This window comes from Urocitellus parryii, chromosome 6, assembly GCF_045843805.1.
Source record: "Urocitellus parryii isolate mUroPar1 chromosome 6, mUroPar1.hap1, whole genome shotgun sequence".
Lineage (NCBI taxonomy): Eukaryota > Metazoa > Chordata > Mammalia > Rodentia > Sciuridae > Urocitellus > Urocitellus parryii.
The window spans coordinates 111,883,034-111,899,707 of record NC_135536.1 but is presented as its reverse complement, the minus strand read 5'-3'; the positions used below and the strand labels follow the sequence as shown (position 1 = coordinate 111,899,707).

The following is a 16,674-nucleotide window of genomic DNA, read 5'->3' as shown; positions in this document are numbered from 1 at the left end:
GAGCAAGTCATCAAGAAAATGGTAGGCACACGCCTGTAATCTCAGCAGCTCTGGAGGCTGAGGCAGGAGGATCAAAAATTCAAAGCCAGCCTCAGCAAAAATGAGGCTCTAAGCAACTCAGTGAGACCCTGTCTCTCAATAAAATACAAAATAGGGCTGGGGATGTAGCTCAATGGCCAAGAGCCCCTGAGTTCAATCCCTAGTACCTCCCCCCAAAGAAGAAAATTATAAGGCAATTATACAATCACTTCTGCTCATATCTCATTGGTGAGAACCTGGTCACATGGGTAGCAACAGGAACTGGAAAATGGTTTCTAGCCAGGTTGCACAGTGTCTGTGAGGGAAAGAACAATGTACTGGCAACCACCCCTCTCTCAAAATCATCCTCATTAGTTTGTATAGGCCTTCACCATATATGCATTCCTTCACTGTTTTCCATCCATTACACACCCTCCCCTTCATCTTGGTGATCACTACTGTGTTTACAGTACATACTTTAGTTTCTATTTTTGGAAAATATGTATTTTTATTTCATGTGCTTGTGTTTCTTTTATTATTATTATTATTCTTTTTGCAGTGCTGGGGATTGAACCTAAGGCCTCACTCATGCTAGATAAATACCCTGCCACTGAGCACTGCCCCCAGGACTGTTAATTTTTTGAGGTATAATTTACTTTACTTTCAGTAATAGTCACCTGGTTTTTAACAAAGGAGCAAAAGCAATTCAATGGGAAAAGTTTCTTTTTTTTTTTTTCCCCAACAGATTGTTTTGGAATAATTGGATGTCCATGTGCAAAAACAAACAGAAAAGAATCTAAATATAGACTCTACCTTTTATGAAAATTAACTCAAAAATGGATCTTAGGGCTTTCCCAGGCGGCTGCCAAAGACGGCGGTGGGGCAGGTCCTAGTGCTGGATGGCCTAGGCCATCTCCTGGGCCGCCTGGCGGCCACTGTGACCAAACAGGTACTGCTGGGCCGCAAGGTGGTGGTTGTGCGCTGTGAGGGCATCAACATTTCTGGAAATTTCTACAGAAACAAGTTGAAGTACCTGGCCTTCCTCCGCAAGAGGATGAATTCCAGCCCATCCCGGGCGTACCACTTCCCGGCCCCCAGTCGCATCTTCTGGAGGACTGTGCGAGGCTTGCTGCCCCACAAGACCCAGCGAGGCCAGGCTGCCCTGGACCGCCTCAAGGCGTTTGATGGGATTCCATCACCCTGCGACAAGAAAAAGCGGATGGGGGTTCCTGCTGCCCTGAAGGTTGTTCGACTGAAGCCAACAAGAAAGTTTGCCTACCTGGGGCGCCTGGCTCCTGAGGTCGGCTGGAAGTACCAGGCAGTGACAGCCACCCTGGAGGAGAAGAGAAAGGACAAAGCCAGGATCCATCACCGGAAGAAAAAACAGCTTATGAGGCTACAAAAACAGGCAGAAAGAATGTGGAGAAGAAAATTAACAAGTTCACAGAGGTCCTCAGGACCAATGGACTCCTGGTCTGAGCCCAATAAAGACTGTTTATGCCTCAAAAAAAAAAAAAAAAAAAAAAGGATCTTAGGCCTAAATGTAAGAGGCCAAACTATAAAACTTCTAGAAAAAAAAAATCCAGGATAAGATCTAGTTGACCTTGAGTTTGGCTATGAATATTTAGATATGACAACAAAAGTATGATTAATAAAAGAAAAAATTGATGTTGGACTTTATTACAATTAAAAACTGCTCTACAAAAGGCATATTAAGAGAATGAGAAAGTCACAGAATGGAGAAGATATTTACAAAACACCTACCTGATAAAGTACTTGTATCCAAAATATTCAAAGAATTCTTAAAACTAAACAATAACAAACAACCTATCTTAATCCATTTTCTATTCCTGTGACTGAATATTACAGATGGGTCCCTCCCACCCGGTACTGAGGATTAAACTCAAGGGTGCTGTGCCACTGAGCTACATCCTCAGCCCTTTTTATTTTGAGACAGGATCTCACTAAATTGGCGAGGTTGGCCTCGAATTTTTGATCATCCTGTCTCAGTCTCCTGAGTAGCTGGGATTACAGGTGTGTGCCATTGTGCCCAGCTCCAGATAGGATGATCTATGTATAGTAGAGGTTTATTTGGCTCACAGTTGTGGAGGCTGGGACTTCTGCAAGCACAGCTCCAGGATCTGCTTGATCTGGTGAGGGCTTTTGTGCTACATCACAACCTGGCAGAGGGCATCACGTGGCAAGACAAGAGCAAGTGTGCTAGATCAAGTCTCTTTTCCTCTTCTTGTAAATCCACTACTGCCATCATAGAGCTACTCTCATGACTCATCTAATGCTAATTACCCCCCAAAGCTCCCATATCCGAATGCCATTAACACGTATTTTTTTTTCTTTCTAACAGATGAACTTTTGGGGGACACATTCAAATCATAGCATAGCCCAACTTAAAAATGGGCAAACATGGTGAACAGACCAAAGAGTACAATCAAATGCCAAATGAGTATATAAAAAGATGCTCAATATCATCTGTCAATAAGGAATTGCAAATTAACATCATGAGGTAAGCCCATAGTGTACATTTAACTTTGTAACAAATGGCCAAACAGTATTCCTCTGGTGTACTATTTTGCATTACCACCAGAAATTTATGAGTTCCAATTATTCTGCACAGAATGGATTAAGACAATGTCTAATCGCTTGCCTCCAGCACTACATAGTAAGTATTCTTGCCTCCAAGGACTACATAGGATCTGTCCATGTTCTAGCCATCTACTCCTAGGAAAAGATGGACAGTTGATTGATTCTCCAGGAATGGAGCACAGCAGTGGACATTCTAATCCACACCCCACCGTATGGTCATTTATTTGGTACATATACACAGGAGTGGTCTAGGCTGTGCATATATCCAGTGTGCCAGGAGGCTCTCCTCTATGGTTGGCCATCCTGCATCCCCACCAGCAGCCTGTGAAGGAGCCTATGTCTCCAAACAACTGCCAACAGCTGGCATTTCCCAGCCTTCCAACTTTGTCCAGTCTAATAAGTGTAAGGTGATATTTCATTGTTGTTTTAATCAGAAATTATCTGCTTACTGATTTTTTAATTGTTAATAATTTTCCTCATATTCCTCTTTGACTACCACTCTTACAAATTGCGCATTGACAAACTGCCCATTTTTCTATAGGACCTGCTGCATTTTGCTTACCTTGCAGTTAATTTGTTGTGCTTTCTCTAGTCTCCTAAAGCAAAAGCTTAAATTCTTGATTTCAGATCATTTTTCTTTTCTAATATATGCATTCAGTGCTATAATATCCCTCTGCACAAGCTTTCGCTGCATGCCACAAATTTTGATGTGTTTTGTTTTCATTTTTATTAAGTTTCAAATTTCTTTCTTTTTTTTTTCTTTCTTTTCTTTTTCTTACTTTCTTTTTTGCCTCCTGGGGATTGAACCTCAGTCTTGCACAGGCTATATGAATACTCTGCCACTAAACTACATCCCCAGCCCTTAGTTTCAAACATTTTCTAACTACTCTTGAAATTTCTTCTTTTAACTCATGTTTTATTTACAAGTGGGTGGTTTAATCTCCAAGTCCTTGTGGATTTTCCAACTATCTTTCAATTCCGTTGTGGTCTAAAAGCAGACACTGTGGTTTATATTCTTTGAAATGTGTTAGGTATATTTTATGGCCCAGAATGTGGTCTATTTTGGTGAATGGTCCATGTGAGTTTGAGTGAAATGTCTATTATGCTATTGTTGGATAAAGTAGTCTTTAGATGTCTACTTGATTGATGGTGCTGTTGAATTCAGCTATGTCCTTACTGATTTTCTGCCTGCTGGATCTATTTCTGACAGAGGAAGTTGAAGTCTCCAACTATAATAGTGGATTCATCTATATCTCCTTATAGTTCTTTCAGTTTCTGCCTCACATATTTCGATACTCTGTTGTTGGGGACATACACATTAAAGATTGTTATGTCATCTTGGAGAGATGACCCCTTTATCATCATGTAATGATGTCCATTTTTTAAATTTATTTTTTAGTAATGTGCCTTTTATAATTGATAAATTTTCTTTCCCTGAAGCCTCCTTTGTCTGAAATTAATACAGCTACTCCTCCCTGATACTCCTAGCCCAGCCTTGCTCTTCCTCCTCCTCCTCCTCCTCCTCCTCCTCCTCCTCATTCTCCACCCCCCCACACTCCACCCCTACCCCCATCTCTGGGGATAGAACCCAGGACATTGTATGTGCTAGAGAAGTGTTCTACTGCTCCAACTTTCTTCTGATTAATGTTAGCATGGTATATCTTTCAGCATGGTGTATCTTTCTTCATTCCTTTATTTAATAATCTATATGTGTCCATATAATCTTTTTTTTTTTAAGTGGCAGGGATCAAGCCCAGGGCCTCATGCATGCCAGGCAAACATTATACTCCTGAGTCACATCCCTAGTCTTGTTTTTTGATTCATTCTGACAATCTCAGTCTTTTCGTTGGTGCATTTATTTTATTTTATTTTTTTTTAAATAGTTGTTTTTTTTTAAGAGAGAGTGAGAGAGGAGAGAGAGAGAGAATTTTTAATATTTATTTTTTAGTTCTCGGCAGACACAACATCTTTGTTGGTATGTGGTGCTGAGGATCGAACCCGGGCTGCACGCATGCCAGGCGAGCGCGCTACCGCTTGAGCCACATCCCCAGCCCTCGTTGGTGCATTTAGATTACTAACATTTACAGTAATTATTGGAATAGCTTAATTAATATTTAGCCTATTTATTATTACTGTCTATTTGTTGCCATTGTTCTTTGTTCCTAGTTTTGTCTTCCACTTTTTCTGCCTTTTGTGGTTTTCATTGAATATTTTGTATGATTCCATTTTCTTTCCTTTTTTATATCAACAATACTTAAAAAAATTGCTTCAAATTGCCCTGGAATGTGTGCTATATATTCAACTACTAATCCAAGTCCACTTTCAAATAACACTCTTCTGCTTCACAGACACTGCAAGTGCTTTACAATAGCCATGTGTTCCTAAGTCTTCTTTTTGTCTGTATTCCTGTCATTTATTTCACTTATACATAGCGATGATAATAAATAGATCAATATTATTATTTTGAACAAAATGCCATCTGGTTCATCCATCAATTTTTTTGAAGAAGCTTTTATTTTACCTTTGCTTATTCCTTATTTAATGCTCTTCCTTTCTTTATGTAGGTCCAAGTTTCTGACCAATACCACATTCCTTTCCTCTGAAGAACTTTTCACATCTATCCTAAGGCAGGCATCCTGGCAACAAAGACCCTTCAATTTTTGTTAGGTAAAATATTTCTTATTCACTTTCAAAGGATAATTTCACCGGTTACAGAATTCTGAGTTAGTAGAGTTTCTCTCTCTCTCTCTCTCTCTCTCTCTCTCTCTCTCTCTCAGCACTTTATTTCATGCCACTCTCTTCTTTCTTGAATGGTTTCTAAAAAAAATAGATGTAATTCTTATTCTTCCAACTTCTTTGAAATTTCTTTCTTCTTCTTCCTTCTCCTCCTCTCTCTCCCCCTTCTCTTCCTCTACCTCCCCTTTTATCCCTCCTCTTCTTCATCTACTCCTTCTTCTCCTCCTTCTTCTAAATGGGGTCTCACTATATTGCTCAGGTCTCAAATTCCTGGCTCAAGTGATCCTCCCACTTCAGCCTCTCAAGTAGCCAGGACAACAGATGCATGCTACTACACCCAGACCAAACTTTTTCTTAATCCCCAGGCATTTTTTTTTTTTTTGCATTTATCCTGCTTAGTATTCTCTGAGCTTCCTGCATCTGTATTTTGGCATTAATTTGGGGGAAAATTCTAAGTCATTATTGCTTCAAATATTTTCTTGCTCTTTCTTTAATTCTCCCTCTGATATTCCCATTACACATTACACTATTTGTAGTTGCCCCATAGTTATTGTATAGATTTTTTTCCTCTTTGCTTGTCAGTTTGGGAAGTTTCTATTGTATTTTCCAGCTCAGAGAGTCTTTCCTCAGTCATTTCCAGTCTCGCAATGGGCCCATTAAAGATATATTTAGATTCATCAGTGTGTTTTTTTTTTTTTGAAAGAGAGAAAGAAAGAGAGAGAGAGAGAGAGAGAGAGAGAGAGAGAGAGAGAGAGAGATTTTTAATATTTATTTTTAGTTTTCGGTGGATAGAACATCTTTAATTTTATGTGGTGATGAGAATCAAACCCAGTGCCCCCGAGCATGCCAGGCGAGCGCGCTACCACTTGAGCCACATCCCCAGCCCAGTGTTTTCGTTTTTGTTTTTTTTTTTTATTTCTAGCATTTCTTTTTGATTCTTTCTTAGAATTTCCATCTCTGTGTTTAATACTACCCATCTGTTCTTGAATGTTGTCCACTAAAGCTCTTAGCATGTTAATCTTGGTTGTTTTGAATTAGTCACACTTATTTTAAAATGTGGTTTTAAAAAACATCAATGTTATTACAGTTTTTTGAATTATAATGCTGAGTTTTTTGTTTGTTTGTGTTGCTTTTGTCTATTTGGTACTGGGGATTGAACCCAGGGGTGTTTCACCACCAAGCTATAATCCCAGATCTTCTTATTTTTTGCTGACTTGCTCAGGCTGCCCTTGAACTTGTGATCCTCCTGCCTTGGCCTCCTGAGCATCTGGGATTACAGGTGTGCACCACTGCACCTGGCTAATCATGCTGTTTTAGGATAATCTGAACGTCCTTGCCATATCGGAGTTTGTTTCTGGTGCTCACTCTGTCTCTTCATATTTTTTTTTTAAGTTATGCCTTTATTCTTTTTTTTTTTTAAGAGAGAGTGAGAAAGAGAATTTTTTTAATGTTTTATTTTTTAGTTTTCGGTGGACACAACATCCTTGTTTGTATGTGGTGCTGAGGATCAAACCTGGGCCACTCGAAGCACACTACCGCTTGAGCCAAATCCCCAGCCCTTTCATATTGTTTTTTGCCTGTTAGTATGCCTTGTAATTTGTGGTGTTGTTGAAAGCCAGACATGATGGTCTGGTTAAGAGGAACTGTGATAAATAGACCTTTATTGATGTAAGTCTGGTGGAAAGACAAGCATTCTTCCATAGTCCTATAACCAGGCCTCAGTCTTTTATTGAGTTTGTGTCCTGAGCAGTGAACTTTGAAACTGTTTCTCCATTTTTTCATTTTAGCTGGAAAAGAAGAACTAGAGGGAATTGGAGTTGGATACTTCCTTTCCCCAGGTACATTAGACTGTGATAAAATCCAAGCAGCTCAGGTTCTGGTAAAATTGTTTCTCCTGAGGGTAGGCCTTAGGAAAATCAGCATGCCCTGGCTTTCTGCCCCCCGCCCCCCCACCCCCCGCCTGGGGTTGAACAGAGGAGAGCTTTACCACAAAGCTACATCCCCAGTCCTTTTCATTTTATATTTTGAGACAGGGTCTTGCTAAACTGATGAGGCTTACTTCAAACTCGTGATCCTCCTGCCTCAGCTCCCTGAGTCACAGGGATTACAGATGTGCACTGCCACCCTTGCCAAAAACATGAAGCAATTGTTCCCTGATATTCTCAGTAAGCATCTCATGGAGCTCCTAGAGATAACACTCAGAAAAGTGAATATTTCCCCTTAAGACGGGGCTTCCGCTGGGTTTTCTTTTTCTTTTCTTTCTTTCTTCTTCTTTTTTTTTTTCCTGGTGCTGGGGATGAATTCTCGCACACACTAAGCAAATGCTCTACCACTGAGTTATACCCCCAGGTCCCCCACTCCCAGCAGTTTTTTTTTTTTTTTTTTTTTTTTTTTTTAGAGAGAGTGAGAGAGGAGAGAGAGAATTTTTAATATTTATTTTTTTTAGTTCTCGGCGGACACAACATCTTTGTTTGTATGTGGTGCTGAGGATCGAACCCGGGCCGCACGCATGCCAGGCGAGCGCGCTACCGCTTGAGCCACATCCCCAGCCCTCCCAGCAGTTTTTTTTTTTTTTTTAATTTATTTATTTATTTATTTATTTATTTATTTATTAGTTATTGGCGGACACAACATCTTTGTTTGTATGTGGTGCTGAGGATCGAACCCGGGCCGCACGAGGTAGCAAGGCAAGCGCGCTACCTCTTGAGCCACATCCCCAGCCCATCCCAGCAGTTTTTAATTGTCAGACTTGTCCCCACTGAGCATCTAGTGATTTATCAATTATAGTTCAGGTTTTCCTAACCTAGTACTGGTTCTTGGGGAAGTTCCTTCTAGAGGCGTCCAGTATGTTTTGAGTTTCCACCAGTGGCTCCAGTTTAACAGATTAATTTGAAAATCCCGTCTTTTAGAAATAGCACATGGAAAACCTAATGGATCTTTGAAATGCAGCTCTGCAGAGAGCAGCGAGGGCTTCATTTTTCTGTATCTGGAGAGTAGATAATTTTATGCATAGTATCCCCTATGGTGATTAAGAATTTTTTTTTTATAAGTGGGGTTCAGCAAATATTTATTTCCTGATCATTCTTGAGCATTTTTGCATATATTTCTGGTCATTTTATATAAAGGTGCAACATCTATAGACAGTATAGATTATATGTGTATATGTAGCCTTGTGTGTGTAGAACTTGTGACTCTTCCAAAAATGGACAGAGTCGTAAAGCATAGCAAATAACATTACAATTTTATTTCACATTTGTTACTGTATAACCAAAATTTATACTTTCTCTAAGCAGATATTCATGTGTTAGTTTAATAGTTAATTTGACATAGGAAAAAAAGAAACATATGTTTTATAGAAAAACTCCCAGAGAGAGTTGGATGTGGTAGCTCACGCCCAAAATCCCAGCAACTTGGGAGGCTGAAGCAGGAAGATTGTAAATTTGAGGACCTTGGCAATTTAGCAAAGTCCTAAGCAACTTAGTGAGACCCTGTCTCAAAATAAGACTTAAAAAGGGGCTGGGGATGTGGCTCAGTGGTAAAGCATCCTAAGTTGCATCCTCAGTACAAAAAAAAAAAAAAAAAGTCCCAGAGATACCATGTGTAATTCTTCATTATCTGGAAAAATAAAATTACTGGTATCATGTTATATCTGATTAAAATTTCTAGTCAAAAGAGTATGTATGGGTGGTCAACAGTGGCTAGAATTTGGTTTTTAATTATTATAATAAAGATTATTGGTAGTCCTTGATTGAAGAAAAACAGGGCAGCGGGGAGGTCCTTTCTCAACTGGTTCCAAAGACATTCTCTTAAATTTTCTTAAAAAAAAAAAATCAACAGGGCCAGGGTGTAAGAAGATAAATGAAACTATAGAGTCTTATTTCTCACACTTGCATCATTTAGAGAATACCTTTTTATTTGGTACAAGGCTGGGACTCTGTTTTATTTTTTTCCATCTAGGAAACTGGTTTAATTTGTCCCTTCTTCATTGATTTGTGATGCCTCCGGCCCATAAACTCATGGTCTGACTTTGAGTTTCCTATTCCATTCTGTGGTCTAATACTCTGTTTTGTGCCAAAACAATGTTTTACTATGTTTGTCTTTTACAGAGTTTTTTAACGGGCTTAATATCTAGTAGGACAAATTCTTGCTCTTTACTCTTATTTTTAAAGGTTTATTTGGTTGTGTGTGTTCATATAAATTTTATTTTTAAAATATTTATTTATTTATTTTTGGTACTGGGGATTGAAACCCAGGGCATTTTACCAATGAACCACATCCCCAGCTCTTTTTATTTTTATTTTTTTAAATTTTAATAATCTTTTTTTTAAAGAGAGAGAGTAAGAGAGAGAATTTTTAATATTTATTTTTTAGTTCTCGGCGGACACAACATCTTTGTTGGTATGTGGTGCTGAAGATCGAACCCAGGCCGCATGCATGCCAGGCGAGCACGCTACCGCTTGAGCCACATCCCCAGCCCAATTTTTTTAAATTTTAAGACAGGGTTTCACTAAGTTGCTGAGGGCCTTGCTAAATTGCTAAAGCTAGCCTTGAACTTATGATCCTCCTTGCCTCCAGAGTTGCTGGGATTACTGATATCATGTTATATGCACCTGGCTCCTCTTGAATATTCTTGATTAACTTTACTACTAGATATTTTACTGTGTGTGTGTGTGTGTGTGTGTGTGTGTGGTGGCTATGATGAGTAAAAGCTAGTTATTACTGATGAAGAAAAATGTTATCATTTTTTTAGATTTATCTCATATTTAGTGAATTCTCTTAATTAGTTTTCACAAAATATCTGTTGATTCTCTTTGTTTTTCAAAGCAAATGAAAATATCAACTTTATTCACTGGTAATTCATCTATTCTAATCCTAATCTCTTATTTTTCCTTCCCTATCACTTTGTCTAAAATTTCCATTATTTTATGTTAAATTGTAGCAGTCAGTATAGTTGGAGTCCTTATTTTGTTCCACATCTTAAACACACACACACACACACACACACACACACCCAGAAGCTTGGGAGGCTGAAGCAGGAGAATTGCAAGTTCAAGGCCAGCCTCAGCAACCAAGCAAGGCCCTAAACAATTAATCGAGACCCGTCTCAAAATAAAATATTAAAAGGGCTGGGAGGGGCTGGGGATATTGTTCAATTGGTAAAGTGTTTGCCTCACATGCACAAAACCCTGGGTTCAATCCCCAGCACCACAGAAAAATGGGGGGTATTGGAGATGTGGCTCAGTGTGCCCCCTGGGTTTAATGTCTCCTAAATAAATAAATAAATATTAAAAAATACATATAGCTGGGTGTGGTGACTCACACCTATAATTCCAGTAACTTGGGAAACTGAAGCAGGAGGATTGCAAGTTCAAAGCTAGCCTCAGCAACCTGAGCAACTTAGCAAGATCCTGTCTCAAAATAAAAAATAAAAAGGGCCCAGGATGTTGCTCAGTGGTGTCTTTGGATCAATCCCCAGTACAAAAAAAAGAAAAAGAAAAAGAAAAAAACATGTGTGTGTGTGTGTATACACACACACACACATATATATATATATATACACCCACACACATACACACAAAGTTTCTTCATTAAGGAAAAGTTTGCTTTAAGTTTCTGCTCTGTAATCTTTACCAAGTTAAGGATACCTCTCCTACTTATAGTTTTCTAAGCAATTTTTAACCATAAATAGCTAAGGAACTTTATCAACTCCTTTTTCATCATTTGAGATAGTCATATGATTTTTCCAGTGTTGGGTCAATATGGAATTCATGGAATAAACCCTACTTGTTAGTATATTTTTAGAAACATCTAAGTGGAGGGGATGGGGATGTGGCTCAGTCGTAGACTGTCTGCCTAGTCAATTTTCAAATAAGTGAATTCCTTAGCTGATAATTTGTTAAGGATTTTTATGCCTACTTTCATGGGTGAAATGACCTTCATCTTTTCGTTTGTTGCTTTGTCTTACTGATTTTGGAATCAAGATTACATTGGTTTTACAAAACAATATGGGCAGCTTTTGTTCTAATATTCTGGAACAAGTTATATGAGATAGGAATTAACTGTTCCCTGAAAGTTTGGTAAGACTCCAGAAGTTCACAAACTTTCACGCTGTGAATCTCCCTGGTGCTGTTGTTTTTTGCTGCTTACCATGTGTTTTGAAAGATTTGGTTTAAACTGACAAATGTGCAACTTTTTCTTTCCCCAGGTGGCTGCATGTTCAAAGTACCCACATCCCTCCAGAATGATGCTCTGGTAAACCCAAGGTGGTTCATCTGAACTGGATTGTCAACACTTTTATTCTCAAGTAAAAGGGTCCCTCTACCCTCAAGTCCCCTCCTTACCAGAACCTTTTAGTTCTGAAAAGGTGATCCATCTTGCTACTTTATTGAGAAAAGGGGACCACTAGGCACTGACCTTTCTATCTCTCCTATCTACTTTTATAAGCTTTGACTATAACCACACCCAATCAGACCTCTTTCCAGAAGTCTCAGAAAACAGGTTGTTACTTCTCAGATCCAAGGCAATCTCTAAACCTGCTCCAAACCCCCCTCCCTTTCTCCTGTGGGCTTTGCCTCTTACATATCCCCTCTCTCTCCTGAAATTTAAACTCTTCCTCTCCACAGGCCTCCTTCTCCTCCATCTACTAATATATTCAAATCTCACCCATCCCCAAAAAATCCCTTCTTTGTGTGCTGTGGGCCAGGCATTCTCACACTGCAGGTGGGAGTGTAAATTGGCAATATCTTTCTGGGAAGCAATTTGGTAACCTGAATCAAAAGCCTGAAAAATATTTGCACCCTTTGTCCCAGTAATCCTACCTCTAAAAATCCACCTAAGGAAATAATCAGAAATGCTGACAAGGATAGATGTTTAAAGATGTTAATCTCACTGTTATTTTAACAGCAAAAACTGGAAACAATCTAAACGTTAGACAGTAGGGGATAACTTAAATAAATTGTCCTTAAGTGTAATGAAATATTGCGCAATCACTAAAAACATAATTTTGGAAGAATAGTTGATGTGGAAAGCTGTTATAAATGAAAACAGCAGCATATAAACGATATGTTCAATACAGTGTTGATTTTGTTTCATATAAAAATAGCACTTCTGGAATGTTAGCTATTATGCTATTATATACAGTCTCTCATTCAATCCTCACAACATTCCTGTTCAGTTAACACCTTATTCTCATTTTGCAAAGAAAGAAAAACATCAATATCTATGGGAGTGGGAAGGCAGTAGGAATGAATTTTATTTTCTTCATCCTCTTTGTATTTTTCAAATCTTTAATGAGGTAGTTTTCTGTTTTGCTTTTTGCCTTTGTTTTCTTCCTGCAAAAGTCCTGAATTGTTCCTCCTTTTAGTTTATATATGCTAGCAATGAAAAATTTGAACAATATGGAGAAAATGAAAATCCTCTTCCCCCCATACCCTTAATCCGCCTACCAGAGACAGCCACTGTGAACAGTTTGGCTTTAGTACTTATGTTCCCTGTTAAAATGTGTGTGTAGATACAGATACTTTAAAAAGCAAATGTTCCCAGAAGCTCCGGAGGCTGAGGCAGGAGGACAGTGAGTTCAAAGCCAGCCTCAGCAATTTAACAAGACCCTGAGCTACTTGGTGAGACTGTCTCAAAATAAAAATTTAAAAACAACAACAAACACGGTATGGGGATGTGGCTCAGTGGTTAAGAGTCCCGCAGTTAAATCTCCAGTACTAAATACAGACACACACACACACACACACACACTCACACAAATGCAGTGGGCTTTGGTGGTGTCTGCCTGTAACCCCAGCTATTTGGAACGCTGAGGAAGAAAGATTGCAAGTTCGACGCCAACCTGAGCAATGTATCGAGATCCTGTCTCAAAATAAAAAGAAAAAAGGGGGTGGGGTGGGGATAGAGTTCAGTAATAGAGCGCCCCTGGATTCAATGCCCGATACCCCCCCCAAAAAGCAAATTAATCATATTTTCATGTCGGTACATAAAACGCTACAATTTGAATGCTTTCAATGGCTGCACTTTGGCATTCAGGCTCGCTGTGCTAAGGGGAGAGGATGTCCAGGGCCCCTTTCGGCTCCAGTGACCGCTGGGTTTGGCCAAGCGGTGAGCCATCGCCCACGGCCGCCATCTACCCCAGGGCTCCAGATTTGGGGCCAGGAGAACAAAGTTCCTGTTCTAATTGCAAAGGCTAGTTACCTTTCTCTTTGGTGGCCTGCCTGTCTCCCCATCTTGCAACTCGATAACAGTTCCTGTCCTGCTCACTTTAAGGGAACACTGACACTGGTGTTCCAAGGAGCTCCTCCTCCTCCTGCTCCTCCTCCCTATTTCCCCGGGGCTTCAGGAATCCTTGGAGCTGCCTGGAGTAGAGAAGAGGGGCCTGAGGGCCGCGGGAGGGGAAGGGAACCTCATCACTAGACAAGCACTAGAGCCCCGAGGCTGGAGGCTAGCATTTGAAAGTCCCTCCTGCCCACATTTTGTGACGAGCTTCTGGGGAGGGGGAGGATTTCCTGTTGCGGGAGCTTAAATGTAGGGGCCCAGACTATTCCGGGTGCGGAGAGGGGACCGCACCGCAGGGCTGAAAAGCACGCAGCGCGGCGTCCAGAGCCAACGCGTGTTTGAAAGCCTCCGCGGGAGCCCGAGGGTGCAGAAGCCAGGAACCTCCTCTGCGGAGCCGCCGCCCTCTGGTGGCGACGCGCAAAAGTTACAGCTGCTCGCTCGGGACTCGTCTTCTCGTTCGGGGTTTAGAGGGTCTGTATGGCCACTCACATATCCTCCAAGCCAGGGTCTCTTAGAGAGTTCCCCGCCCAGACCTGAAGCCTGCTCGAAGGGAAGCCAGGCATGGGTGAGCCAGGCCTGCACCTGGGGAAATGGATGCCCCATCTGACAACGTTTACAATGCCTGGAACTGAAAGCAAAATGTCCCGGACAATCTTTCCTGGAAAAGGATGGCCCTTTGTCTTAACCTTTTCCTGGGAAATTAAAGGGGTGAAGAACGGCTTTACCGTGGTTACATTTCTGCAGCACGGGAGTCAGATAAAGCTCGGCATTGGTGTGGTAAAGGGGGCGTGCTGAGGAATGGCCATTGAAGACGTAGGGAAAGTGAGGCCCACGCCTCTGTGAGGTTTTTTTTTTGTTTTTTTTTTTTTTTTTTTGACTGACGCAAGGTTCCCCCCTCACATGAAGTGCAAATCTTCCGGGGAGATAAAGTCAAACAAGACACAGCGCAAAGTCAGCCTCTCCTGCAGCAGAAGCTGAAGCAGAAACGACCTGCTGTGGTCAGGGCTAGTTTTCCTCCAGGAGTCAGGTATGAAGACTAGTAAAGAGCCCTAGTTCAGCCAGAAGTGGGGCAGTTCTGGGATTCGGTTGCTGTGTCTGTATTTTATTCAGCCAATCTGTTTGCCTCTCCATCCGGGGCACTCACTCTGTTATCTTTTCTCACCCATCCTCTTTCTCACTCATAATCTCGATCCCTCCATAACCACCTGGCAACTGGTCCAGGGGGGACTAGTCCTGTCGCCTCCCTCAGGTCTTTTTTAATTTTGCAGCCCTGAGGATGGAACCCTGGACCTTGCATAGGCTAGGCAAAATTTTTACCAGTGAGCAAACTATTTTGAAACAGGGGCTTACTAAGTTTCCCAGGCTGGCCCCCAACTTGCAGTCCTCCTGCCTCAGACTCCTTAATAGCTGGGGTTTCAAGACTCCACTTGAAAGATAGACTTTGCTTTCAAGCCAGGCCTGGAGTCAGACACTGCAAACAGTCTGTGCCCTGCCTGGCCTCTGGTTGTGTAGACTGGGATGGGTGGGCTTACATGATCTGCTTCTTGCAGGGGCTGGGGGCATGACAGCTTCCCTTAGTAGTGTCAAGGTGGGCCAAAGAGGCTAAATTTTGGAAATCTGAATTAGAAGTGTCATTATCTTCAAACCCTTAAGTCCACTAATGTGTCCTGAACTTCATCTAAGGAAGGGTGTTGACTGAAGAGGGTGGTCTGAATGACCAGAGAAGACGACGCCTGTGTGATAGGCCTAGATAGTGGCCCCTGCAATGTCCCTGGCCAACCGACCCAATTCTCTAGCCTTCTTAACAACCGTCTTCCATCCAGCTTGTGCTCTAGGCCAGCAGTCGGTCAGCTCCAGGCTGCAGGCCAGGTCTGGTTCATCACCAGGGGTTTGGCCTGGTCTAAGGGCTAAGAATGGCTTTTCTGTTCTTAAGTGGTTGGAAAAACATTAAAAGAAGAATAATGTATCAGACACATGAAAATTACATGATATTCAAACTTCAATTTTTCCGGAACCCAGCTCTGCTCCTTCATTTACATCTGGTCTGGCATCTTGCACTACAGCTGCAGGGTGTTATTTCGACAGAGATGGCAAAGTCTAAATATTTATTGTCTGGCTCTTAGCAGAAACAGTTTTTGGACCCTTAGGCAAAGCTACCTTGGAGCCACTAGCTGCAAAGAACACCACTGGCACTGGGGCCTGCTTGCCAGGCAGGTTCCAGGAGGCCATTTGTCAACCCAGGTGGCTTTTCTCCAGGGAGAGGAAACACCAGTGATGTCTGGTGAAAGGGTAACTCCACAGGCCGTCACGTTGCTCATAGCAAACACACCATTGGCTTCTGATCTAGGTCGGCCTCTCCAAGTTAGCTTGAGTGACCCCTCTTGATTCTGACCAATTCAGGGATGGTATCAGAGGGGATCTTTGGTTACAAGTGACAGAAACCCAATTTGGACCATCTCACGGAAGTGGGGAGTGTGCTAAGACCTGGCATGGACTTCAGGGACTTGGAGAGCCCTAGCTCAGACCTCTGCAGCCTGGCCTGTTCCTCTCTCTGGTCTGCCTCCTCCTCCTGCACCTCCCCCATTAGGCCTTAGGGGGAAATGGTCTGTCCCAATCCAAATATCCTGGGGAAAAGCAGGCTTTGGTTGCTGTACTCAGGTGCTTATCCCTGCAATCTACTGTGTCCACCTTCCCACTGAATCAAATGACTTCTGGTAATGGGCAAGGGAACTGAGGGTCAGGGGGTGAGGACAAGACACTGGAGCTAGGGGAGCAACAATGCTAGAAATCTCTGGTGAGATATATATATATATCAGGGATTGAACCCAGGGGTGCTTAACCACTGAGTCACATCCCCAGCTTGTGGGTTTTGTTTGTTTGTCTTTTTATTTTGAGACAGGGTCCTACCAAGTTGCTGAGGCTGGCTTTGAACTTGTGATCCTCCTGCCTCAACTTCCCAAGCCTCTGGGATTACAAGTGTGGGCCACCTGCCCAACTCTGGTGTTTCTTTATTTAGCTCTCTGCTCTGCTGTGAATGTC

General features: G+C 41.6%; 1 pseudogene; it reads left to right on the top strand.

The window, feature by feature from the left end:
• Nucleotides 1–988: 988 nt before the first annotated feature.
• LOC113196731 (large ribosomal subunit protein uL13 pseudogene) lies at nucleotides 989–1,524 on the top strand (annotated as a pseudogene).
• Nucleotides 1,525–16,674: the final 15,150 nt, after the last annotated feature.